Below are 27,937 nucleotides of genomic sequence, written 5' to 3' on the forward strand. Positions count from 1 at the left end.
GATTTCGTTTGGAATGTGTGAGGTAGATGAGCCTCTGGAACAGTACGTGGAGACGTCCAGTAGGTTGTTGAATAAAATAGTCTGAAACTGAGGAAGAACTGGATTGGACACGCACAAACACACACACACACACACACACACACACACACACACGAGTTACCGAGATACAGATGAGAAGTGAAGAAGCTTCCTGAGGTCAGGAGTCCTGTCATTGCTTCTAGGAGATTCCCTAGTGTCTCCTTGTAGTGCTTTGATATATGGTAGACTCAATGAATGGCTAAGTGATAAAAAGATCAAATTGGAAATTTGACTCATCTGAGTACTTAAAAACTTTAAGAAATAGCAACTCCATTATTATCATTGAATTTTCTTGTCTATCTTCTCCATTAGATTATACACCCCTTAAGGGAATGGATCATGTCTTATTCATCAAATCTTCACTGACTAGATCACTTTTTAATAGAAATGTCCATTTAATAAGTATTTGTTGAATGAATGAACAAATAGAATTTGGTCAGAAGATGTGATAAAGAGCACCCTGGACAGACACAGTTCAGGAAGGCATTTAAGTGAGTTTAGATATGTGAAATCTTCCCTGATTACTTTTCAAAATGCATTTAGGTGGGAAATCTGAAGAGCACTCTTAAGATGCCTTATTCTAGAAGGCAGTTCTTTGGATAGTGACAACAGCTGGAGAGAAACAACATGAGTTCTGTTGTTTTATGGTCTCCGTTGAGCATTTTTTCCTCAAAAGGTACTTTATAGCTTTGTCCAAAGACATTTTAAAGTCTACTGTTTAATTCTCATTATGAGAGTAGGTAGGTTCCATATAGATTTTAAAGCCCTTTGAGATAGTATCAAGTTCGTAATAGAAAAGGTAAGCTGACTGCCAAAGCAGCACGATAAATCCTAGGGCACTTACAGCGCAGATGCAAGAGAAAGCCCATGAACTGCTCATCTAGTTTTGCAGAATACCAAATGACAAACCTTCAGGGGAAAGCATACGTACTGTTTGTCATCAAAATTGCTTATACTTGCTTGACATGAGTTCTGCTACCTCGTCTGTTTACTATATAAATTATGTGTCTATCGCTGTGGTTTTAAAAGTCTCAGACAAACACCATCGGCAAAATCAGAACACATATATAAAAGAAATACGTGGTCCCTCACCCTCCTCTGACTCTATGCTGGGTAGATTTTGGATGCCAGAGTTTGAGTCAGAGGATTAAGGGGAAGCCTCAACATTCTGATGTGCAATCTCAGGGCTGGCTTTCCAGACATGAGTGAATATATGGACTGCATTCTCCAAGGAGATCTTCCTAGGGCCGAGAGACCCTGGGTGTAGAATGAGAACTCCGTGTGGTGGTGATGATGTATCACTTCACGTAATTCCCCTAGCAGCCCTATTAGGGAATATTTATTATGATGTCCATTTTCAAGTGAGGAAACTAAAGTATAGGGAACTATGACACATGGCCAAGGTCAAACAGGATGAGTCAATTAGAAATTGGATATGTGTCCTTCTAGAATTGTTTATGAAGCCATTCATTAGACACACATTTATTGAACACCTACTAGATGCTAGATACTGAGGTAAAATACGGAACAAAACAGATGTGTTCCAGCTTTCGGGGAATTTAGAGTCTAATGTGGCAGAGAGACAATCTAATCGTACAAAAGTGTATAATTGTAGTGAATGCTGTGAAGAAAATGTACAGGGAGATATTAGCACATGTAAAGAATGACCATAGCCCTTGGCACTATGGTGGTGTTCCAACTATTTACCACCAGTATGGTGCTGGCATCGGCCACCAGAGTGGAGCCAGCTGGTGCTGCACTTCCAATGTGGACCGGGAGACTGTCTGCTGTGTTTGGCACACGGACTGTGATTGTGGGTCTTTATCCCATTTCCCTGGTGCAAACAAATGCCAACTGAACTATTTATTCATTTACCTAAGTGAATACATTATTTTAATTCCAGGAGCTCTTGCCAATCCATTGTAAAGATGAGGAGCTTTGTTCTCTCTGTTTTTATTCATATTCTCACCAGGTCATCCTGGCTTGCAGGAAGGATCTGGCTTCTTGTATCCATCATTTTAGTGGATCTGGCCCTTTCTAAGGATTCAGGATAATTACCCAGTAATATTTGTGTAAAATGCTTAGAACTGTGCTTGGCGCATAGGAAGCACCATGTAGATATAGCTAGTATTATTGTTATTATTTATATTGTTGCTATCATGATTATACCACTGTTTATTTACTACTTTTGTAGGCAATAATTTATGTGACAATTTATGAGCATTATACTCAGAACAATAAAAAGCATCTATTATCTGTATTGAATAAGACATCTTAGGTAGCCATCTGGGAAAAAAAATAGCAGCTTGAACCTCTAACTTCACTTAAAATAACTTCCAGATGGTACAAAGATTTGAATGTGAAATACAAAATCATAAAAGTAATAAAACATATATAGGATAATTTTAATATGATTCGGGAATAGGGAAGGTCTTTCTAAGTCGAAATAAAACTCAGAAGCCATAAAAGAAAACACTGATATTTAATTCAACTGCATAAAGTTAAAAAATAAATCCGTGAGTGAAAAACATAAAGTCAAAATACAAATATAACTGGGGGGGAAATTTGCAACCCATATCATAGACAAATGGCTGATTTCCTTAATATACAAAGAATGCAAATTAATCACTAAGGAAAAGGTCAATAACCCAGACACAAACTAGCTACGGTTATATATTTTTTTAATTATACAAGTGGCTCTTTAACATAAAATGTTAAAGATTAATATAAATTGGATATGTGTCCTTCTAGAATTGTTTATGAAGCCATTAATATAAATTCATAATATAAATTCAACCTCATTCATAATAAGAGAAATGAAAATTAAGCGACAAGGAAGACCATTTTTGAACCATCATATTGGCAGAGATTTAAAAAATGAAAACACTGTGTTGAGTTGGGGGTTGAGAGTGAGGGGAAGTGGATATTCTCAAATATTTTGGGTGAAAGAGTAAATTGGTGGAACACCAATGGAAAGCAATTTTGTAATCTCTACCAAAACCAAGAATGCAGACCATATGATTCAAGCAACTCTATTAGTAATTTATCCTAAAGACAGTTATTTTCACAAATGCAAAATGAAGAATGCACAAGTGTATTCACTGCAGCATTGTCTGTAATAGCAAAAATGGGCAACGGCATCACCATCCATCAGCAGAGGTCTGGTTAAATTTATAGCAATTCCATACTATGGGATACTGTAGGCCTTTTAATAAGAATAGAATTGTCTCGGGGCGCCTGGGTGGCTCAGTCGTTAAGCATCTGCCTTCAGCTCAGGTCATGATCCCAGAGTCCTGGGATCGAGCCCCACATCGGGTTCCCTGCTGAGCGGGGAGCCTGCTTCTCCCTCTCTCTCGCTCCCCCTGCTTGTGTTCCTGCTCTCGCTGTCTCTCTCTGTGTCAAATAAATGAATAAAATCTTAAAAAAAAAAAAAAAGAATAGAATTGTCTTTCTGTATTTATATGATCTACAATCTGCAAAGTAGATATTAACGTGGAAAATGCACAATGCAAAACATTGTGTATAACAAGCTACCATTTGTGTAAAGGTACATAAATATAGACTATCTCTGGCACCTCTGGAGAGGAACACAGTGACGGTGATGCGGGGAGTGGGAGGAAGATCTAAGAACTAATATTTCACCGTACTCCCTTTGCACCTTAAATTTGTCCTTCTATTGTTGCTAATTTAAAATTAATTAGAAATTACAATCTCCATCAATAGCCATTTGATTGGGGTTTTTAAGTAACAGACTCCTAGATGTGGGAGGGACTTTGGAGGTAATCTCGTTCGATCTTTGTTCCCAGGGCAGGAAGCCTTTTCCACCACAAGAGCAGCACGTCATCCCTACTTTCTTGAACATTTCATCAGTGAGAGCCTACTCCTTGTTGAAACTGCTTGTCCTACCTCTGGGTAGGTCTCCTTCATCCGTTTATGGATTAGTTTAACTAATATTGATGAAGCACCTAGTAAGTACTCGGCACTGTGTGCCTGTTGTCATTCTCTCCTTATATACACCCCAAATGTGTTTCTTTCTTTGGCATCCACTTATTTTACTTTTGTTTTTCAGAGGATTACCTGGGTATCCTTTACCAGTTGGAGAACCCTCATTCTGTGCTAAATACATCTGCTTCCTACTCTGTTCCTTATATGAAATATGGAATGATTTTCAACCAGGAAGACTTTATCTCATTTTTTTTAGGTATGCCTTCTACACTGTGGTGCTCTAAACTGATTTCATCAGTAGTCAGGTTAGCAGCCAATAGTTATATTTTGATCTAGACTCTCCACTTCTATTAATACAGTCTAATGTTATATTAATTTGTGCTAGCTCAAGTGAATTTTACAACCAAGAACAGTCAATAAAAATAAAAAGACAAGCCACGGATTGGGAAAAATATTTGCAAATCATGTATTTGGTAAGGGACTTGTATTCCAGTTGTACAAAGAACACCTGCAACTCAGTAATAAATAGACAAATGAGCCAATTAAAATGGGCAAAGGATTTGAATAGACATTTGTCCTGAAAGAATATATAGATGGTCAATAAGCACATGAAAATATGCTCAAAAATTCCTAGTCACTAGGGAAATGTAAATCAGAATTACAAAGTACCACTTCACACCCACTAGAATACCTGTAATAAAAAAGACAGGTAATGGCAAGTGTTAGAGAGGCGGTGGAGAAATTGGAACCCTCCTACATCGATATTGGGATCGTAAAGTGGGGCAGCCACTTTGGAAAACAATCTGGCAGTTCCTTAGAAACTCAAGCATAGAGTGACCCTAGGACCCAGCAAGTCCACTCCTAGGCATGTGCCTCAGAAAAATGGAAACATATGTCCACACAAGAGCTTGTACATCAATGTTCATACCTGCATTATTCATTATGGCCAAAAAATGGAAAGAACCCAGATTTCAATCAACTGATGAATGGATGAATAAATATAATATACTCATTAAATAGAATATTATTTGGCCAGAAAAATGAATGAACTACTAATACATTCTACAAGGTGAGTGAACCTTGAAAATACTATACTAAAAAGCCAGTCATGAAAGATCATATATTGTATGACTTCTTTTTTATGAAATGTCCAGAATAGGCAAATCTATAGAGACCAAAAGTGGATTTGTGATTGCCAAGCAGTGGGGACAGGAGAGGGGGAAGTGACTAATGAGCATGGAATTTCTTTTATGGGTGACAAAATGTTCTAAAATTTGACTTTGGTGATGTTCGCATACTCTGTCAATATGCTAGATACCACTGAATTTTACACTCTAAATGGGGGTATTTTATGGTATGTGAATTATAGCTCAATAAAGCTGTTTTTCAGAAAAGTAGAAGCTGTAGGTCAGGGATTCTTGGCAATTTTGTGCCACGAACTCCATTGGCAACCTAGTGTTGGATCCCTTCATGGAATATTTTTAAATGCAAAAATAAAATACTTTTAAATGCAGAAATAGAATAGTACAAATGAAGGCAATTAGCTGAAATACAGCAAATAAAAGAACATAGTTCTATGGAGAAAAATAAAGCAGGGTAGGATGGATGGACGGGATGTGTGTGTGTGTGTGTGTGTGTGTGTGTGTGTGTGTGTGCAGGGGTGGGGATGGAGTTGCAATTTTAAAATAGGGTCCTCAGAGAAAACCTTACTTTAGCTGCTAACATCTCAGTAAGACCTAAAAGAGTTAAAGAAGCAAGCCATGCTTCCATCTTTTTTATTTTATTTTATTTTATTATGTTAGTCACCATACAGTACATAATTAGTTTTTGATGTGGTGATCCACAATTCATTGTTTTCGTATAACACCCAGTGCTCCATGCAGTTCATGCCCTCCTTAATACCCATCACCCAGTTAACCCATGCCCCCACCCCCCTCCCCTCTAAAACCCTCAGTTTGTTTCTCAGAGTCCATAGTCTCTCATGGTTCATCTCCCCTTCCGATTCCCCCCCTTCATTTTTCCCTTCCTTCTCCTAATGTCCTCCATGCTATTCCTTATGTTCCACAAATAAGTGAAATCATATGATAATTGACTTTCTCTGCTTGACTTATTTCACTTAGCATACTCTCCTCCAGTCCCATCCATGCTGATGTAAAAGTTGGGTATTCATCCTTTCTGAAGGCTGAGTAATATTCCATTGTATATATGGACCACATCTTCTTTATCCATTCATCTGTTGTAGGGCATCTCAGCTCTTTCCACAGTTTGGCTCTTGCAGACATTGCTGCTATGAACATTGGGGTGTATATGGCCCTTCTTTTCACTACATCTGTGTCTTTGGGGTAAATACCCAGTAGTGCAATTGTTGGGTCATAGGGTAGCTCTATATTTAATTTTTTGAGGCACCTCCACACTGTTTTCCAAAGTGGCTGTACCAACTTGTATGCCCACCAACAGTGTAAGAGGGTTTCCCTTTCTCCACAACCTCTCCAACATTTGTTGTTTCTTGCCCTGTCAACTTATGCCATTCTAACTGGTGTAAGGTGGTATCTCAATGTGGTTTTGATTTGAATTTCCCTGATGGCTAATGATGATGAACATTTTTTCATGTGTCTGTTAGCCATTTGTATGTCTTCTTCAGAGAAGTGTCTGTTCATGTCTTCTGCCCATTTTTTGACTTGATTATTTGTTTTTTGGGTGTTGAATTTGAGAAGTTCTTTATAGATCTTGGATACCAGCCCTTTATCTGTAGTGTCATTTGCCAATATCTTCTCCCATTCTGTGGGTTGCCTCCTTATTTTGTTGACTGTTTCCTTTGCTGTGCAGAAGCTTTTTATCTTGATGAAGTCCCAAAAGTTCATTTTTGCTTTTGTTTCACTAGCTTTTGGAGATGTATCTTGAAAGAAGTTGCTGTGGCCGATGTCAAAGAGATTACTGCCTATGTTCTCCTCTAGGATTTTGATGGTTTCCTGTCTCATATTGAGGTCTTGTGAAGCCATGCTCCCATCTTGAGGAAGAGTGTTCTGGGCGGAGGGAAAGGGAAACCAAGAGAAAAGGTCCTGAGGCAGGGTCTTTCCTGCTGTATTCTAGGACAGGGAAGACCCACCTGGCAGAGAGGAGGGATTATGGTGGGGAAATCTGCAGGAGAAGAGATCAGAGGGGTGCCCCCGGGGCCACACCAAGTAGGATCTTTCAGCCCCTTTAATTACTTTGTCTTGTATTCTACTGAGATGGAAAGCCACGGAGTCTGAGTAGATGAGTTTGTGTTGGGAACTTTTAAGGGTCCCTCTGGGATGCTCTACTGAGCAAATGAATTGAGTGGGAGACAAAGGCTAACTGTGGTACTTTGGGGAGAGGGCTGGGTCCAGGCAGGAGCCCGCAGTGGCCAGAGGCAGGCTGAGTCTGGATGTGAGTGTTACCATGGAGCAGAATGAATCATCTGCTGCTTTTAATTCCCCAAATTCCCAACCCTCGGGGAGCAAATGAGCAAATTAGAAAGTTCAGTGGAATTGATTCTAAATAGCTGTTGTAAAATAAATGTGTATTATATATATTTAATATGATATATATTATATATTCTTATATATTATTTTTAACACCAAAGAATCTTGTTCACAGGCAGGAACTCCCTTTTCTCGACCTGAGTAGTTGGTAATATGAATCTATTGCTGTTCGAAGGGTCATGGGCTTTGAAGTCGGGTAGACCAGGGCTTGCTTGCATCCTTACGCCTTCACTTACAAGGTGTGCGAGTCAGGCTAGCACCTCAAAGGCTTTGCTGTCATGTGTAGGGGCATCAGTGATTCCATGAAACAGCATGTGTAAGTATCCGGCACAGTGCCTGGCACGTAGTAAATACACACTCATATTCGTACCTTTTCCTGTTACCGTTCCAACATAGTTCTCCAGCTCCACCCAGGAACCTTTTCCATAAACCCACTGGAGAATCTAGATCTTTTTTTTTCTTTTTCTTTTAATTTAAATTCCAGTTAGTTAACACACAGTGTAGTATTACTTTCTGGTGTACAATACAGTGATTCAACACTTCATACAACACCTGGTGTTCATCACGACAGGTGCACTCCTTCATCCCCAGCACCTGTTCCCCCATCCCCCACCCGTCTCCCTTCTGGTGACTATCAGTGTGTTCTTTGTAGTTCAGAGTCTGTTCCTTGGTTTGCCTCTTTTTTTTTTCTCTTTGTTCATTTGTTTTCTTTCTTAAACTGCACATATGAGTGAAAATCCAAATCTTAAATGTGCCTTTGTCACTTTTATAAATTAAGAAAATGTATTTCAGAAACAGGAGAATAGAAAATAAATATTTTATGATGTCCTTTTCTAGGAAAAACGTTTGAGTCTGATAAGGATTAGTCTATCAAATTTATTATCAAAACCAATCATTTATATTAGGATTTGAAATTGAAATAGTCCTGCTGTTTTCTAGTAATTCAGAAGTGGAGCTGTCTTCGAAAAAACAAATTTCACAAAGTTTCATTAATTTTATTCCTCTTGAATAAAGATCCTTTTACTGAATCCTAAGATTTCAGAGAGGTAAAGTGAAGTGGAAGGGATTTGTGGTGCATTGGGAAAGTTAGGCTAGTTCATTTTACATTCTGGGAATAAATTAAGAAATATACCTGTGATCATTTTTAAAAAAGCCAACCCACAAGCACGCAGACCTCAACAATTTCCTCCTACATGTGTGCACATACCACATTCAGATAACACTCTGCACCCTGTCCCCCCAACACGTACACGTTCCTAAGCATGCCCTGAGGAAAGCTCACTCTCGTATCCCAAAACATTTTACTTGGCTCAGGTGGCTTTTAGAATGTCACACCAGAACGATGTTCTGTTCCCTACCTTTCATTTTCAAAAGCCCCTGTTAGAAAGCTATGTTCCTATTACACCCAGATAATAAGTTCATGGATGAAGACATTAATTTATCTAATAATCTTTTGTCTGCACAAACTCAAAAACCTTGTTGGGTAGAGATTTCGCCCCAATGCTAATTTTGGACCTCAATGCATTGCTTTTGTGATTGTTCACCACCTGGTCCTTCCTTAACTAATCGCGCCCATTTCCTGCTGAGATGGTGTGTCCCACTGCAGCCAGGCGAATCTGCGGGTGATCCTGGACGTGACTCATCCACTCCTTCCTTTTAGTCATTTTTCTGACCATGCCCTAGCCTGACCTCCTGTTATGTCTCCACTTCATGCCATTTCCTTTCTGGTTTCAAAACACTTCTCAAAACTTCATGTGACCTTCCCAGATTAACCTGCTCCTCATAATTCCATTACCCCCTTAGAATATACACATCTCCATTAAAGAGTGATGTGAGTGAGCCTCTTATCACATCGAGAAGTAGGCGAAGTTTCTAGACAGAACTTTGGGGCTGGGATGCGTCTTAGAGGGTTATCTAGTGTCACCTCTTAACTTTCCAGATGAAGGAAGCTGAGGTCTAGTGAGCTTGCCTTTCTCTGAACACAACTCCAGGCCCTTGACTCCTGGTCCGGTTCTTTCTACCACCCTGAGCTCCATTTTATACTCACCTCCCTCCCTCAGTACACTTATTTTAATCTGGTTACTAGCATAACTTAACGAGTCAGGTGATAACATCAGAGTTTCTATCTCCCATCACTTACTAGCTGTTAATTGTTAATTTCTTTGTCTGTGGAATGAGAAGTGTTAGTACCTACCTTACAGGGTTGTTGTGAGGTCTAAACGGGATGATCCATGTACCTGAGAAAGGGCAGGTGTTCAGTGAATATTCGAGGGGGCAGTGATGGTGGTGACTACAGTGATGAGGACAATTGTACTGAGTTGATTTTGTTTGCTCTTTGGGGGCTCTGTCCTAGTTCTTCTCCTACCTTTCTTAAACGTCCTCTCTTCTTTATGAGGCTGTCATGGCGATTTATATCCTTATTCTTGAGTATTGCGGGAAGGTCTGGAGTGAAGGAAGCCATGAATGTGAGGTCACAGAAGCTGTGAGTAGGTGTGGACCATCCAGCTGAGATAATGACAGAAAAATGGGTGAGCCTTGCTTCTCACCGCAGGGACGTCAGATCTGAAACCCCAGAACGCAGCATAGTTAAGTACCCGGTCCTTAACGGGCCTGTGGGCAGAACTGGCTGGAGGAGGCACAGCTAAGCCTGGAGTGGCCAGGGAGGACTTCTGAGACCAGGCTGGGGTGTCGGGGAGCGTGGGGAGGGGAGGGCAGCAGGCTCGGGGTGGCCAGCCCTGTGCGCACGGAGGGGAGCGCAAGCCTGGAGATGCAGGACCAGCATTCATGGCCTCCCGCTGACCGGCAAGCGGTGGCCCCTCTCAGACCCTCCTTCCTCTCCGACGGGCTCACGCGATCGGCTGAATCCTGCCTTTCACGGGTCTCCTTTTGCTGTGCCCCACCCTGTCCTGCATTCAGACTCTCAGTCCCCTCTCTCTCCAAGACCTGCTCACTGTCCTCCTGCCAGTTTGTCTGAGCGTGTCCTGGCTCCCGTCCGCTCCCGCACCATGCGAGATACATCTTCCCACAACAGCTGCCGTGCACTCAGTGCCTACTGCCTCGCTCTGGCAGCCCCGGGTGGTCTTCTCATCCCCTTTGTGTAGGGAAAGACTCAGAGAGGTTACAGGGCCGGCCGGAGGCTACACAGCTGGTGGAAGCTGTGCAGAGAATCAAAACCACCTCCTTCTGATGCGAAGGTCCACGCATCACCCAAACCACATGGCCTGCACATCAAATAAAGCCAACCCTGCAAATAGTGGTCTCGTGCCTCTCCAATCCTGCACCCCTGCATGCTGTCTCCCTCGTGCCCCTCATCACTGGACACAAGCCCCTGGCCCTCTCCCAACCTGCACACCAGCTATACACGCAAGCATGCACACACACGGGCACACACACTGTCTACTTGTGCACCAAGTGTTTTATAGACATTGTAAGATTTGAATTGTTCCTAAAAGTTTTCCAGTGAACGCCTATAGCCTTCTGCCAACTGGCTTCCATTTGCTCTCTTTCCCATGTCAACCTTAAGTGTTCAACTACTCCAAATTTGATTCTGGAATCAATAAGGAAATTCTCCCCCTTGTCCTGCACAGACCAGCCCCCATGCAGGCCACAAAGTGGCCTCTGTTTTGACCCCAAGAGGAAAGTTCTGAACAACATGTTCTCCTTCTTCCTGCATTGGGAAGAACAAACCATTCTGCAACCCCCTGAGGTTATTGTTTTGTGGACAGAGTTACAAGTAGAGAAAAGCATCCGACTTTGGTCTAAAATATAAGCACTTCCTGTATCCTTGAGCCTTAGCCCCGAATATGCTAGGAGATGTGAAGAGGTAACGGAGAGCCAGCGCAGCCTTCTAAGCAAGCCAGGGGCCCACTCTCTCACAACCTTAAGGACTTTATGCAAATGTCAACTTCTCAGGGAAGATTCTCTGTGCTCTACTCACCCCAGCAATGACCATCCCCTCCAACCTTCCAAGCTGTTTGCTCCATAATAATTACCACCCTCTACCAAGCTTGTTATTTTTCCAGTCCTCAAAGGTTAGTTGTCTGCCTTCTCTCACTAAAATGTACGTTCCTTGAGAGTAAGTGTTCTTTGTTTATTATATTTACTACTCTATTTATCCCCAGCTCCTAGAAGAATGCCTGGCTCATTGGAGGCACTCAATAAAAAATTTGAGAATTGAATGAATGAGTGTCACTGTGGGCAGTTGATTTTATGAGCTCTTCAGGGGTCGCTGAATAGTTACCTATAGACAGTGAGTTCTTTACAAGTATCCACGGGTCTACTGCCTCTAATCCACTCTGTTATGTGCACTTCCTCTCCCCCATCCTCTCAAGAAGAGCTTACCATCTTTCTCTCCTGACCATCAAGTTTCATAATTTTACATTGACTGTGGTTCAGATTCCTGGCAAAATAAAAACCTGGGAGTCTAACCTATAGTTTTCTAAGTGTACAAACAGACAGCCTGGTCAACGCAATTACTTTTTCACAGCTGGGTCATCCTGGAGTTACATCAACAAAAGAGTATGCTGTTTGCCTGGCATCTGGGCAATTGGTCTAAATACTTCCCATCACAACCTGTGAAAAAGAGCATGTGGAATCAAAATGTGAAAATGATTTTTTAAGTCACACAAATCAAAAAGGTGATACGACGTTTGGTTATTGTTTAGTTCCATTTCTCCCTGACCACTCTGTGATCCTCTTGATCCCTCGCCTGGCCCATCGCGGCTACTTTCTGAGCAGAGTCCCTGCCTCCAACCAGGGCTCACCCTGTCACCAGGGGGATATTTCTGACATGAGACTCTGATGTGTCAACCTATGCTTCCTTGCTCTTGTATGTGAATTACTCACATATATGTTGATCCTGATGGGAATACAAACTCTTGGAAGGCTAGTGTCACTTTATGCCCATACTAATATGGCACTCATCATATAATAATTCTGTTCAAAACCCTCTTCTTGCTACCCATTCTCTATGGAATAAAATATAAACCCACTTGAAGGTTATTCCAGTCCTCTGCAATTTCACCCAATCTTTTTAAAAAAAATCCCTATCTCCTCCTTTCTTCCTTCTATACATATGAAGCAGGCTATTCTGGGATATAAGACATTTTGACAAATCTGCTTTCAAAATGGCACATCAGAACATCCATCACTGTTTTGTTTTTGTTTTATAAATCATCAAGTAACCTGGACAACAGATATTCCCGTCCCCATTTTTGGCACCCACTAATTGAATTTCCCCTACCCTCAAACTTAACCCCATCCTGAGTGATGATGAAATACATTTGCACATTGCTCAATAATTTAAAAAGTTGAAAGCTGTTTCCTTTTTATGCCAAGCCCAAAACCATCCAGATGAAATTGGCCTCCTGCAATGACCCTGTCCCCATCCTGCTGGATACTTGTTTCTTTAGCTCTCCATGAATGTTCATGTTTGTACCTTGGTCATGTTGTTCCCTCTGCCCCTCAGTCCGCTCCTCACCCCACTATTCTTTTCCTGGGTAGACTTGTCCAAACCCTACTCATCTTTTTGATGCAATTAGACAACTACCTCTCCACATATGGTACTACTCCCCTCTATCTGCACCAATTCCTTTCTTTTTTGTGTCTCCAAAAGGCATTGTTCACACCACTTTTAGAACAGGTATCATAGTCAGACTTGAGGCACAGAGAGTTGTGTGTATGTCTTCTTGGGGGTGAAGGTCTCTTTTCTACTCATTTCAATGAAGAAGGATTTTTCCCTTAACATTGCTGGCATCTTGCTCCTCACTGACTTTTCCTCTCAGAGAAAGTACCTGCTCAGTGGGTGACAGCTTGGTCCATGTATCTTAACTGGGTGGAGTTAATCCACTAATGGTCCTGAGGTTGTGTGTTTGGTCCCTTTTCTCATCTCATCTCCACTTTGACCAGTGGGAGGAAAGACCTGAAGTAAGTGTGTCTACTTTGCAGACCCAAACTTTCCCTCTGTTGGGCTGTTCCAAGGTCTAAACTACAGGATGAAAGAACAGTAAAAAATAGTGACAAAAAAGTGCACCAAATCCAATTTGGCTTTCACACTAAGCTTTGTCCTTCAACCTAGTCTTTGTTGTTAATAAAGTTGATGTATTACTTGTCTACTTTTTATTGTTTTTTTTTTTTAATCTTATTTCTCAGTTTGTTCTGAAGCCTGGTGGGGAAGAAGATGCTACTTATTGGGCTTCCTTCATTCCTGTCTTCTCAACATTATTTATTAAGCTTTTAGAACTGAGACCCTGTCAGAATCATCTTGTGTCTGATGCCTCTGGCTCAGGGACTAACATGTGTTTTTTGGATTTAGTTAAGCAAATGAGCAAATCACCTTAAAACTGTGCTGAAAAATCAAGAATAATAGTCCTATACTCTCTCAATTCACTCTTTGTATCTTCAAATGTTTTCAGTTACTATATTAAAAAATTCAATTTAGGGTATGTTCTATAATATGCAGTCTATAGTAACTACACACACACACATATATAATGACTATGTATATATGACATGCATGATTTATATTGACAGTATATATATGTGCATCTATATAAAATAGATGCATATGTAACTTTAAGGGAATATATATATTGCTTTAATCATCACATGCTTTTAGACCTTATTCTTTTTTTTCTTTTTACTTTTTGACCCCCTTCACCATTTCTCTTATGTCCCACTCCCTGCCTCTGACAACCACCAATCTGCTCTCTGTATTTATGAGCTTGGTTGTGTTTGTTTTTAGATTCCACATATAAGAGAGATCACATGGTATTGGTGTTTCTCTGTCTATTTTGCTTAGCATAATGCCCTAGAGGTCCATCCATGTTGTTCCAAAGGGCAAGATTTCATTATTTTTTATGATTGAATAATATTCCTTTATACATATATATATATGTATATATATATATATATTTCTTCCACTCGTCCCTTGATGGACACTTAGGTTATTTCCATATCTTGGCTATTGTAGATGATGCTGCAATAAGATGGGAAGGCATACATCTTTTCAAGTTAGTGTTTTTGTTGCCTTTAGATAAATGCCCAAAAGTGGAATTGCTGGATTATGCAGTAGTTTATTTTTCATTTTTTTGAGGAAACTCCATTACTGTTTTCCAGAGCTGCTGCACCAGTTTGCACTCCCACCAACAGAACACGAGGGTTCCCCTTTCTTCACATCCTCACTGACACCTGTTATTTCTTGGGTTTTTGATTTTACCCATTCTGACAGGCATGAGATGATATCTCATCGTGGTTTTGATTTGCATTTCCTGGTGATGAGTGATGTTGAGCATCTTTTCATGTACATGTTGGCTAAATCTATGTCTTCTTTGGAAAAATGTCTATTCAGGTTCTCTGCCCATTTTAAAATCAGATTGCTTTTTTGCTATTGGGTGGTATGAGTTTTTAAATATATTTTGGATATTAGCCCCTTATCAGGGATATGATTGGCAAATATTTTCTCCCATTCTATAGGTTGTCATTTCATTTCGTGGATGGTTTCCTTTGCTGTGGAGAAGCTTTTTAATGTTGTGGTCCCACTTAATTATTTTTGCTTTTGTTGTGTTTGCATTTGGTGTCAGATTCAAAAAATCATCACTAAGACCCATGTCAAGGAGTTTATGGCCTATGTTTCCTTGTAGGAGTTTTATGGCTTCAAGTCTTCCATTTAAGTCTTCAATCCATTTTGAATTGATTTCTATGAGATGGTATTTGAGTTCCATTCTTTTGTTTGTGACCATCCAGCTCCCCCAACACTAAGTATTGAAGAGACTGTCCCTTCCCCATTGTTATTGTTGACTTCTTTGCCGTGAATCAACTGACCATGTAAGTGTGACTTCTGGACTCCCTGTTCTGTCCCATTGATCTCTGCGGCTGTTTGTCCCAATGCCACACTGTTTTACTTACTCTAGCTTTGTAATATAGTTTGAAATCAGACACAGTGATTCCTCCAGCGTTCTCATTCTTTCTCAAGATTGCTTGGGTTATTTGAATTTGCCCAGCACCTGGTCCCCATCTGTCATTAGGGATCCAGCCTCCTCACATGATTTTGTGTCTTCTCCAGGTGGTAAATATCATCAGACTGGGGATAAGTCAACTCTATGCTCTGTTGATTGAGCTATCCCAGAGGTACTTTAACCACTTCCTGTGCTGCTACTTCCTTGCATGAAAACACATGCCTCGGTGTTGAGGACGCTGGCTCCCGGGGCACTCAACGTCCCCAACCTTGAGTTGCCAGAGCAGAGCTGGGACCTGTACCACCTTTTGTCACCAGGGAAACAATACAGAGAGAAGAGCTGAGGCCAGAAAATTGCCTACACCTTGGAGACTGGTTACCCCTCCTGGGGGGGGGGGGGGAGGAAGAGGGAGGAAGCTAACCAGTGAGAGACACTAAACATAAAAGTTTCCAGAGGTGACTTGGCAGAAAAGCTCAAACATGTCTTAAACTATTTTTTTAGCAATTTATTTTTAAGGCTATCATCATCTTCGGAGATCCTCATGAAGATGTGACATATGGGTGTTTATTTTGACATTATTTATATGAGTCACTTCCAGTTGCACTTCTGCTTAAGTGGTAGGACAAAGGTCAGACTGTAGTGGAGAGTGAGTGAGGAGGGAGCAGAGGGAGTGAGACCAAGAGGAGGAACATGACAGACCTGGAGAAGAACAGCAAACATCCACAGTCATTCGGGAACAGAAGGGAAGCCCGAGTCATGCACAGAGGGGAAGACAGGGCGTGTATGGATGGGGCTGGGATAGGACAGCTCAGGACTTCGTAGGCAGTGAGAGTGGGCTCGGGCTTATTTTGAATGAGATGGAAAATAATTGAAAGATTTTAGCCAGGAAGTGAGATATCCTGACCACCTGTCAGAAGACATTTGCTTAGGCTCTTATTGGAAGAATAAATTTTAGGGGGAAAGAGTGGAGTCCGTGGGGACCAGGTAGCAGGATCCAAGAGCCACCAGTCAGCTTGGGTTTTATTACAACCATATTTTTTCCCAGTTATACTAATAACCCTGCCATAAACAGAAGGATATAGGTTTTTCCAGACTTTAGGTTATTCTCTTTGGGGAGAATTCCTGAATTAGAATGACTGAATAAAAGATAGGATTTCTTTCTTTCCTGAAGGTGGTCTGTACCAGCACTCTTCACAATAGCCAAGAGATGGACACAATCCACATGCCCACCAGCGGAGGAATAGATGAACAGACTCTGGTACGTACACACAGTGGAATATTATTCAGCCATCACACAGAATGAAGTACGTGCTTTAAGGGGATGAACCTCCAAAACACAGTGTTACATGAAAGCAGCCAGACACGAAAGATGATACATCATACGAATTCATTTATAGGAAATATCCAGAAGAGGCAAATCCAAAGAGACAAAAAGCAGACTGGTGGTTGCCAGGGGCTGAGGGGCTGGGGGACTATGGGGTGTGACGGTTTAGCGCACCCAGGCTTTTCCTTGGGGAAGACAGAAAGGTTTAGGAACTCGGTGTCTAAGTGCTCCTTGTGCAACCCTGTGAGCACACTAGATGTCACAGAATTGCACACTTTACAGTGGTTAATTTTGTTGTATATGAATTTTATCTCAATAAAACATGTTTTTAAGTCATCTGTACATTTCTGAACTTTGAGAAACCTTAGAGTGTTTTCTCAGCAGGTGGCAGCAAGGTGAAGGATCCAGGTTTCTCTCTGTACTCCTGCCCCTATGTTCGCAAATAATACTTCAGTGAAAAAGTCTCATTTCTTTGACTATTTGTTTCTCACATTTCCTCGTCTAAAATTTTTCTTTTTTTTACTTACTTGTCTATTGCAGTCTGTGCTTCTGTTATCATTTTGTCTGTGCCTTGTCAAATAAACATATCCCCTTTTCTGTTCTGTGTGTTGTACATATCTTTCCCCAGTCTGTCTGTCTTTTTAAAGTGTCCAATTTTTCCTCCATTTTTATACCATTAAGTTTATTTGTCTTTTTCCATCTTAATTCTTCTTTTACCTCTAGGTTGAGAGATTCATCCTTTTCAAGAGGTCTGACTAAATATTCAATTCTACTTTTCTCCCCAGATTTTCTATGGTTTGACCCATCAGGAGTTTATTTTTAAGAGTTAAAGGTTTATTATAAGGTTTCTTATGGGCAAATGAGAAGTTATAAGTTGTTGTTCTTACCAGATGATATAATCCTGAGCATGGTTTCTCAAAATTAAGCAATATGCAGACCACTTTTAAAGGGGACAAAATATTTGGGCTCTTTAATGATGTTTCAAATTATTTTTATTATGTAATTTCCTGTTTTGGATTGAATTGTGTCCCCTCCCTACCAAATTCATATGTTGAAGTTCTAACCCCTAGGACTTCTAAATGTGACCTTATTTGGATATAGGGTTGTGGCGGTGTTATTACTGAAGATGAGGTCATACTGGATGGAGTAGGGCAGGTCCCTCATCCAATATGACTGGTGTCTTTACAGAAAGGGGGAGTTTGGGTGCAGACGTGCACACAGGGAGAGCGTCGTGTGAAGCCCGGAGTCACAGTCACACGCCAAGGAACTACCCAAAGCAAGACCTGGAACAGATCCTCCCCTAGTGCCTTTGGGGAAACACGGGCCTGTCAACATCTGGATTTGGCATAACCGTGAGATAATGGTTTCTGTTGTTGGAACCACCCAGTCTGTGGTACTTTGTTACAGGTGCTCTAGCAAACCAGTACGTTCCTGACACCACTCACACGTCCATACAGCGGTGGCTCTTTTATAGCTGCCCAAGCAAGACAAGTTTACAGAACACACACATTTAACACCATAAACCCAACAAGTTTTAAATCCGCTACATTAAATTAATGCGACAGTCGGTACCACTTGGCCGCAACCGTGTCATGACTCGCCACGTGAAAACGGTCCTGACTGCCCTCGTTCACGTACAGGTGGAACGCCTCGTTTCTCCCACCTTTCTGCCGCACCAGAAGCCCCCCTATAATGCTCATTACATCTTTAGCTTTTACCAGGCCTGTTCAGTTCTCCCTGGTTTTTTAAATTTTTTTCAATAATTCTCAGCCATTTGTAGGGACAACTACAAACATGGACCCCGAAATCATGCCTAGTTCTTGGTTACAAGGTGGTCATCCACATAATCTTACGCTGATTACTTTTAGGTGACCATTAAAATGAAAACAGAAAATTTAAAAAAAAGTCTCTCAGGAAACTTGCAGACCCCCTGAGAATAAACTAGCAAGCCCGCGATGAACTCAGTTTGAGAAAACCCTGACCCCGAAGGGTTCTCTCATTGGCAAGGTGACTCTCCCTCTCCTGCTTTTTCAGTTAACGAACGAGGTTGTTGGCACAGACGTCGTCCTAGTGCCTCGCTCGGTTTGCTGGTCGGTGTTATGTTGACTTCTTCATGTCCTATTCCGTGCTCAGAGGGTCCTGAGGCTGCTGTGATTCTCAGGCAAAGCCAGCTCTCTTGCTGCTAGTGGTCATAAAACATGTGAGCTGTAAATAGGCTTTAACACAGTGTTTCATAATTGAGTGAAAGCTTTTTTTGTTTTTTTAATAACTTCACTTCAGCCAAGAATCTGAGTTGCAAACAAACTAGTCAAAAACCAACAGGAAAGGATGGATTTGTATAAGCATTTACTGAAAAAGAAAAAAAAAAATCCCAACAATGTAAATCTAGACTCCTGTGGTCTCACTTCCCAAAATGCACGGAGCAGGAAGCAGAAAGCTGGGAAACCACTTCTCACGCTCTGTAATTTGGGAGAGGAGAGAAACTAGATTTCACAGTGTTTGGATACCTTTGCTCAACTATATTATAAGCACATTTTCCCTTCAAATTTCTGGGAAAACTAGCATTTCTCTAAAATAAATGCAAGATTTTGCCCAAACCTGGTTCTTCCCTTCCCGCCCCCCCAAAAAAAATGACTTGAAGAATTTATTCAAAATTTCTTGGAGAAAGAAGCATTCAGTCTTTGAAACGTTCCACATTAATTGTAGCAATGTTTGCTAAGGGGCCGAGCACACACGGGACATGCTGACTTCTTCCCTTGTGCGGTACCACGTCCTGGGAAAGGATGTAAGAGGAGACGTCTGCAAGCTTGGGAGCACTCAGCCAGCTTTCTTCTCAAGGAGCCTCTGAAGTCCAGAGGATTCGGTGGTCTGAATCAAGTAGACCGTGCAGTAGGCCCCGTACCAGGGAGCATGTGACCCAGGGCTAGAAATCAGAATTGAAATCCTGGAAGACCTCAGGGAAACAAGTTATTGGATTGTCTTAGCTCTTGTTTTCAGGTGCATACCTCAAAGAAATGGACCTGCCTTACAGGATATTGCAGATTTAATTGAAGGAAAGCATGCACAGTGCTTCTGCCTCACACGCATACGCATGCAGACACATTATATAATACGTACACATACTCACACACCAGTGTCAGGCCAGACCTCTTACAAGCACCTGTACTGACCATGTTTATGTACAAAAATGGCAATTTCGTCTGTTTTGATCTAATATGTATATAAGGAATGATGGGCAGTGGCAGAAAAGTCAGAAGGATGCTCGTTGGGATACAGAAAGCACACACCCATACTTCCGGGCATGGTGGATGGTTCCTGCCCCAGTGGGACACACAGATGGTTCAGTGGGTGAAGAGAGGACAGAAAAGCAGAGCAGTACACACATGTCTGTCCCTAGGACGTGTCTGACAAAGAGTGAAGAGAACCGAACCAGGCACAAGGGCCATTTTGGCATCTGGATGTTGTGTGAATGTCAACTCTTCAAAGAAAGTCATCTGTAAGACGAAAAAGAGAATATGCCCAACTATCCAAGGCAAATTAAAAATACATCTTGGCATTGCCTTGATATTTGTTTTTTATTTCCTTTATTAACCTGAGGTGTTGTCTCATGTTGATGCCAGGATGTGAGTCATAATATTTTTCTCTGTAGCCTTTATTGGCTATCACAATGGAATGGGCCAGCCCTGAGACAGGCATGATTACGTTGTTTTTCAGCCTCTCAGACCTGCAATGAGCAATGTTCTATCAATTCGCCACCCCCTTGTTCAGCCTCCTGGAAATGACTTGCCACCCCGGGTTTTGTCTCCTGATTAATGGTTCAGATCTGGATTATTCAACTAGGGGACTTTCCTACCCAGTGGCTTGATGGGTCCCTGTGGCTTCGTCCAGTGAGGAGACAGGTGACCACTAATAGGAATTGGGTCAAAATGGTGAAGAGTCAGGTCAGGAGTGTTTTGTTTTTCACAGCCAGCAGGGATAGAATGAGGTCCGATCAGTTTAGTGTCTGTATTGAATTCTTACTCTCTGGGCTTAAAAAAGGAAAAGCCCAAGAAATGTGGCTTTGCAGGGGCTGGGACCAGAGGGGAGCGGTCAAGGAGAGCTCCAGCATGCTCTCCAATTCCAATACCAATACCCCAATTTCCATTCCCTTCATGAGTTCTCTGGAATTAGGAGTTCAGGGAAACCCTCCAATGGTTTAGCAAATACAGAAATTTCATCAGGCTTCTTACCAGACAAACATAGACCCAATGCATTGCTCAATGTCTGTATGGTGAAAATTATATGCTGTGGGTATGTAAAAGAGAAAAAGCTGTAAGTGGAGGGCATTTCGTCCCACAGTAGAGTGGTGCCAACTTTCTGTTGGTAGCCCCACAGTGGCTTCCAGTAACCTAAAGAAAAATATTATGTTAGACTGTTTTCCTAATGTGACACTTTCTTCAAAACAGAAACAGTGAAACGTTTACCTTGATAACAATATTCTAGACCTTATAACGGGATCTTGACAAACCTTTAATTATTTTTGCTTGTTTTGAGTCTCTTGTTTTTCTCCTGGTTGGTTTATTGTTGGTCATTTTATAGAGAATGGAGATCTGGGTGACAAGTCCTCTTTATTTTGACTTGGCATTTTGTTCTGCCCAAAGTTTGAAGAGCTCTTACCTGGTAATTATTTAGGGCAGGTTTACCCAAAGGGTGACTAGTAGCATTATGTGTAATTACCACTTGTCTAATAGAAGCCAATATGCACTTTGGGATGTTAATTTTGATCTGGACAAATTTGGCTTATGTTATATAAGACAAAATCTGTCGTAGTGAAGACATGATCAAGTTCAGAATTATGCAGTACAACTAAGCATATACTTAGTTTTCAAGATGCCTATTGGTGATTATTGAAAATGCTTTAGCATGTATCAGCAGGTGAAAAGTACTGGAGTAATACCTCACTAGGAAATCATGAGTCTGGGACAATTCTCATTTTCTCCCAGCTTGGCCATTGAGGCCAGTCTTTGTTTGCTGCCCCAGGACTCTCAAAGCAAACAAGTTCCTGAGTCACCACCAGCAGAAAGCCATTGGGCTGGTGTTTGTCCCCTACCGGACCGATGGCACTGACCAAGTGTTATATAGAGATCTTTTGAATCTTTCAGTCTTGAGTGTTGACCTCTTCATATATCCCCCCGTGTTGATCTCTAGTCTCTGGTTTCTTCTGTGAGATCTGCTTCTCCCCCTGACCCCATATTATTCCTTTTAGTTGAAAAGTGATAAGTGATTAAGCCCATGGTCTTTGGTGCCAGAAAGAGTGAGGCTCAAATCTTATACCTACCATTTGTTGGCTCTGGCAAGTGAGACTTGACTTCTCTGAATTTCAGTTTTATTATCTGTTAAGAAAGGAATGAAAATAATAATAAAATGTAGTTATATATTGTTACATAAATAAAATAAGATTATTTAGCCTAGCTACTAAATAAATATTAGTCATTATTGTCATCATTCTCATTTAATTTCCATATGAGTGTGTATAATGCAGCACAATTGTGTAGGGACACATCAGCCAACAAGAAAGCTCCTTAGCACAAAAGTGATTGATTTAAGGGCTATCCTCTTGGGAACTGTTAACCTTGACTGCTGCCTCTCCCTCTGGCCATCCTCTACCATCTTCTATATTCTAATAGGAAGATTAGCCAACCTCACTGAAGACTGTGAGACAGCCCAGAATCTTAGAGGAGTTAATGTTGTGCTCCATGGCACCTTGCCCACAGCCACCTGCCCAGGACTGACTCCTTATGCCATACTTTATGTTGGCCACCATAGCATCATCTTGACCACCTAATTTAGTGGGACCCTTGACCCAAAGGGAGCTGTTTCTAGGCTTGCTGGAAAACTTTATGCAGGAGGAGCAATTCTATGTTGGAGAGTTCTCTAAATGAACTAATCACATTCTCTCTTAGAGTATATCAGAGTGGGAGGGGGGAGAGGGAGAGAGAGAGAGAGAGATGGGAAGGGGAAGAGGGAGGAGGGCAGAGAGAGAGGGAAGGGGCAGGGAGAGAGAGGGAAGGGGGAGAGAGATATAGAGAGGGATGGAGGGGGAGAGAGAGGGAGAAAGAGGAAGAGAGGGATGGGGAGGGGGAGAGAGGGAGGGAAGCAGGGAAGGGGGAGAGATGGGGGAGAGAGGGAGAGATGGGGAGAGAGAAGGAAGAGGGGAAAGAGAAGGAGGGAGGGAGACCACCAATCTCTGGGTGGTGCCGGCCCTTACAGATGACCACATTCTGACTTCTTTCTGTCCCTTTACTTTCTTTCTTTGGCCAGCAGACAGACTGCCAACACATCTGGGCCTCTGCCCAAGCATCTGGCAGCACATCTAGCTAACCGCATACCTTCAGCCACTGTGAAAACCCCTGCACCCCATACTCAAAGTCAAGACTGGCGAGGAGAAAGGTCAAGGGGGAGACTCCTGTGAATGCATTAAAACCGGAAAGAATGTGATTTGTCAATCGGAAAACATCCTGCTTACCTCTGTGCGTAGCCATGTGTGCCATTTTGTCCACCCACAGTGCTCTTTGCCCTTGTCTCTGCCAGTCCAAGCCCCTCACCAAACCCCTGCAGAACCCCGTGAGAACTCACAGCCTCCAGCTGACAGACCACCTCTCTGCCCTAGCTCCTGCATCTCTCTGCCATCCTACAGGAGAGAACGTGGATCCGGTCAGTGTGCGTGTCCCCTTGTTTTGTGTCTGAAAGGTTGCATCTTCTATGTTGTGCACGTCTTCTAAAACTTCAGGTGCTGTGGATCATGCATGGTGGACGCTCCGCGCGCACTGACGAACCTTCACTGACCCGGAATGCCAGCAGTCCTGAGTGATGTGAGTGTGGACAGACCGCTGCGTGTCCGCTGTGCTGCCGTCCCTTCACCCACGTGGCTGCTGTGCCTCACGCAGAGACGAAAGGAGAACACTTTCCACTCCTGGTTTTCAGGTGAGGAAAAGGAAACTCAGAAAGTTTAAATAATTTTGCCGAAGTCGCACAGCCCTTAAGTCACCCCATCAAGATTAAACTGGGTGCCTGTTTATTGTACACGGATGGGCCGTGTTTTCAGTGGTAACTGAGGGGACTCTAGGTCTCAGGTGCTACTGTCATCTGTAGCCTGAAAGGTGAGTTTTTACCGTTTTCTGCTTTATTTTGAAAACATTCTGCATTTCTGAACTAAGATTTCTCTTCCTTAAATGGCGCTTAAGGAAATAAAAAGTCATTTATGTGTTATCTATCGTTCTCTCTCTCTTTCTGTGGTTGTGGAAAATCCAGTGGTGATTCATACACACAAAATCAATTTCAAAGTTTTTACTAAAGGTATGCAGCACCCTCCTCCCTGTCCCAAGGGCATGGTTCACAAACTCCTCATATCATTTAAATTTTCATTCATTTTAAGCCACAAATATTGTCTAGAGCTGAAGTCAGACAACATGACTCATATTATTTAGTGACTCTTTGTACCTTAAATCTTATCAACGTGCAAAAGATTATATACAGCCTCTTCAAACTGTATGTATTCATGCCAATCATAGAATAATAATATTTAGGTCGCTAACATTCTAATAGAATAAGGTTACTTACAATTTGTTTATTTTTGGATGAAAATTCTTTTTATTTGAGTCTGGTTGACAGACAGTGTTACATTAGTTTCAGGTTTAAAACAGAGTGAATCCCCATGTCTGTAGGTTAGGCCGTGCTCACCACAAGCATGCATACCATCTGTCCCCACACAGCGCCATCACAATACCATTAACTCTGTTTCCTGTGATGTGCCTTTCCCTTCTGTGACTTACTCATTGCATCCCGGGAGGCCCGGACCTGCCACCGCCCCTCACCCATTTTACCCATCCCCCCACTCCCTTCTGTCTGGCAACCGTCAGTCTGTTCTCTGTGTTTGTAGGTCTGATTCTGCTTGTTTGCTTATTCATTTTTTCCCCACATGAGTGAAATCACATGGTATTTGTCTCTCTCTGATTGACTTACTTCACTTAGCATAATACCCTCTAAACTCATCCAACATCATGATCTCATCCTTCCTTATGGCCGCATAATATTTCTGTGTGTGTTTGTGTGTGTGTGTACACATTATCCATTCATCTATTGATGGACACTTGGGCTGCTTCCATATTTTGGCTACTGTAAATAAGGCTGCAATAAACATAGGGATGCATCTATCTTTTCAAATTAGTGTTTTATTTCCTTTGGGTAAGTATTCAGTGGAATTACTGGGTCACATGGTAATTCTATTTTTAATTTTTTTAGGAATCTCCCTACTCTTTTCCACAGTAGCAGCACCAGTTTGCACTCCCACCAACAGTGCACGAAGGTTTCATTTTCTCCACATTCTCGCTAGCACTTGTTATTTCTTGTCATTCTGACAGGTGTGAGGAGGTATTTCATGTGGTTTTGATCTGCATTTCCCTGATGATGAGTGATGATGAGCATCTCTTCATGTGTCTGTTGGCCATCTGTATGTCTTCTTTAAAAAAAAAAGTGTCTTTTCAGGCCCTCTGCCCATTTGTTAATCTAATTGGGTTTTTTGGTGTTGAGTTATATTAGTTCTTTATATATTTTGAATATTAGGTTACTTGCAATTTAAATTGAAATTGGGCCTAGGCGATTTTTATGCTTAATCTATCTATCAACCAAGTTATTTTTGAGCACTGACTTCAAAAATTCAAGAATTAAAAAATAATTGCAAATAGTATACAGCTCACAGGAAAACAATTATGAATTAGAAGGATGTTAGGTTCACAGAGAACGCTCTTCAGACAACTAAAAAAAATCTTAAAAAAAACCCAAAACCCAATAAAAACAATCTCTAGAACTCCTCCTGGTTCATTATATCCTGATCAGGGAGCTGCTTGTGTCCCATTCTGTTGCCTCTGTTTTCCTGAGCTCACATGTGTGTGTACTTAAAAGGGTCATTGCATTTTGACTGCAGAGCAAAGAGTAGGTAAATACACTTGTTAACAGGTAAGCTAGGTCAGGCTGGTGTAGATTGGAAGGGTAGTTACATAGCTCAACCAGGTTACCACCGTTTGTTTTCTTATATTTCCTCTGCTCTAACATCCTTTACCCTAAAAATCATCTTTAGATCGTAGCAATTCAATATGGACCAGAGCTATTCACAAGAGACTGACGAATCAGTGCTCCAGTGTTAATTTAGACCGAGGAACACAATTGCTAGGTAAACATATGATTAATAGAGAATCGTATCCAATAGCCTATATATTCTTTTCCACTGACAGATATATATGAGATACATATATATATAATAAACATAATCAAGAGCAGAGTTTTCATAGTTTATTTGGAGGCAGAGCAAAGGGCTCTGGGTGACCATAATGGATGCTTCCTTCAGACCTGGCCTGTTAACTCTCTTCTCCCTCACAGACTGGATACTCCAGGCAGAAGACAAATTTGGCAATATGTAAATCCTTACTCTGTTAAAATTATATAGAAGAAAACATTTGTAAAGCCCAGCAAAACCCAAGAGAATGGGAAGATTCATTAGCACTTGAGAGATTTCAATAAATTTCTGAAATGAACAAAATGAGAATACTTGTTTCATAAAATTTTGTTTAATCCTCACATTTTTTAAGGAAGCCTGGGTGGCTCAGTCAGTTAAGCATCTGCTTTCAGCTCAGGTTATGATCCCATGGTCCTGGGATCGAGCCCCATGTCGGGCTCCCTACTCCGTGGGGAGTCTGCTTCTCCTTCTCCCTCTGCCCCTCCCCCTGCTTGTGCTCTCTCTCTCTCAAATAAATAAATAAATCTTAAAAAAAACCTCATGTTTTTCAAACATGTTCAAAATTTATAACATTTAAAAATCATTGAAATTAGGTAATTCTAGCATTTTTTAAAGACCTTTTTTTTTTTATTTATCCACTTGAGAGAGAGAGAGACAGAGTGCACAAACAGTGGGAGAAGCAGAGGGAGAAGAAGAAGCAGACTCCCCGCTGAGCAGGGAGCCCGATGTGGGGCTCGATCCCAGGACCCTGGGATCATGACCTGAGCTGAAGGCAGATGCTTAACGACTGAGCCACCCAGGCGCCCCAATTCTAACATTTTAATTTAAAAATTTATAAACCTATTATAGAACCTAAAATGTATTAACATTTAAATATGTTATCTTTCTAAAATAAATTATCAAAATAAATTGTTAAAAAGGGTATTATTGAAATAAAAGACAAATTGTTTTCATAGTCTTTAGTTTCATCATTTATAGATGAAGTTTCCCTATATTGATTTTCAATATTCTCATCTTCATATCCTATGTTTTGGGGAAATCCTCCATTTTGCTGCTGGTTATAATTTAATCATTTGTCTCCTCATGTCAGTCATGAATAAAGTGCTGAATTTTTCAAATGATTGATATTTTAAAATTTGTTGTATTGTGTTCTGGGTTGCCGTGTGTGATAATGTCACTCTGGTTTCCAGTATGTTGTTTTGCAGTGGAAAGAAAGGGAGGGTCACAGGTGATGTCCTGTGCTGGTCCAGGAGACGTGCAGTGCGTATGACTGTCCGCCGTCACTTGGGACGACAGGAGACAGGTGGAGAGTGGGTGAGCTCACTTAGATCTCATCAGCAAGTCCTCTTTGACCACCCTGGCTTCTGAGAACCCCCTTCCCGATGTAATACCTCAGCTTGGAGGGTGGGTCATCTTAATTTGGGGGACTGTGACCTGCCTCCATCCCTATCAACTTGGGGTCTATAATAAGATCGTGGCTAGTGATGGAGCACCCTGGTTCAAATCATTTATTTAATCTGGATATGGAAAAATACCCTGGGGGCAAATGAAATATCAGGATGATGCTTTCCGTTTTTGCTAGTTATGCAACGTACTTGCCTCTTCGAGCTGACGGCACTGTGAGGTCAGCCGGAAACTGGCAGGTATAGGCCTTTCAACATGTGTAAACTGTGTATCATTGGAAGAACAATGGATCAAATGCCGTACTTAACCTCTTGATCATTTTCATCAGCTGCACATTCATACAAGAAGGGGTCAGATCTTAATCACTTGGGTTTGTCAGTGTTTTGGAAATTATGGAAGAGTTTTGGTTTTGGGAGAAATTGACGCATTCTTAACGATGCTTTCCTGGGCAGATGGC

The 27,937-nt window shown here is 41.5% G+C and overlaps 1 long non-coding RNA gene across 2 annotated transcripts in view; it reads left to right on the forward strand.

Moving 5' to 3' along the window:
• The window catches only part of LOC118551732 (uncharacterized), a 39,877-nt gene extending 15,860 nt beyond the window's left edge, over nt 1-24,017 (forward strand). Inside the window, exons 2-5 of one of the 2 annotated variants that reach the window (XR_013442722.1) lie at nt 3,885-4,046; nt 4,148-4,279; nt 16,653-16,739; nt 23,106-24,017. This is a non-coding gene — a long non-coding RNA (uncharacterized LOC118551732). The remainder of the gene's footprint in view (nt 1-3,884; nt 4,047-4,147; nt 4,280-16,652; nt 16,740-23,105) is intronic. The other variant, XR_013442723.1, reaches the window with a different exon arrangement.
• The last annotated feature ends 3,920 nt before the right edge of the window (nt 24,018-27,937 follow it).

The sequence above is a fragment of the Halichoerus grypus genome, chromosome 11 (assembly GCF_964656455.1).
Source record: "Halichoerus grypus chromosome 11, mHalGry1.hap1.1, whole genome shotgun sequence".
Classification (NCBI taxonomy): Eukaryota; Metazoa; Chordata; class Mammalia; order Carnivora; family Phocidae; genus Halichoerus; species Halichoerus grypus.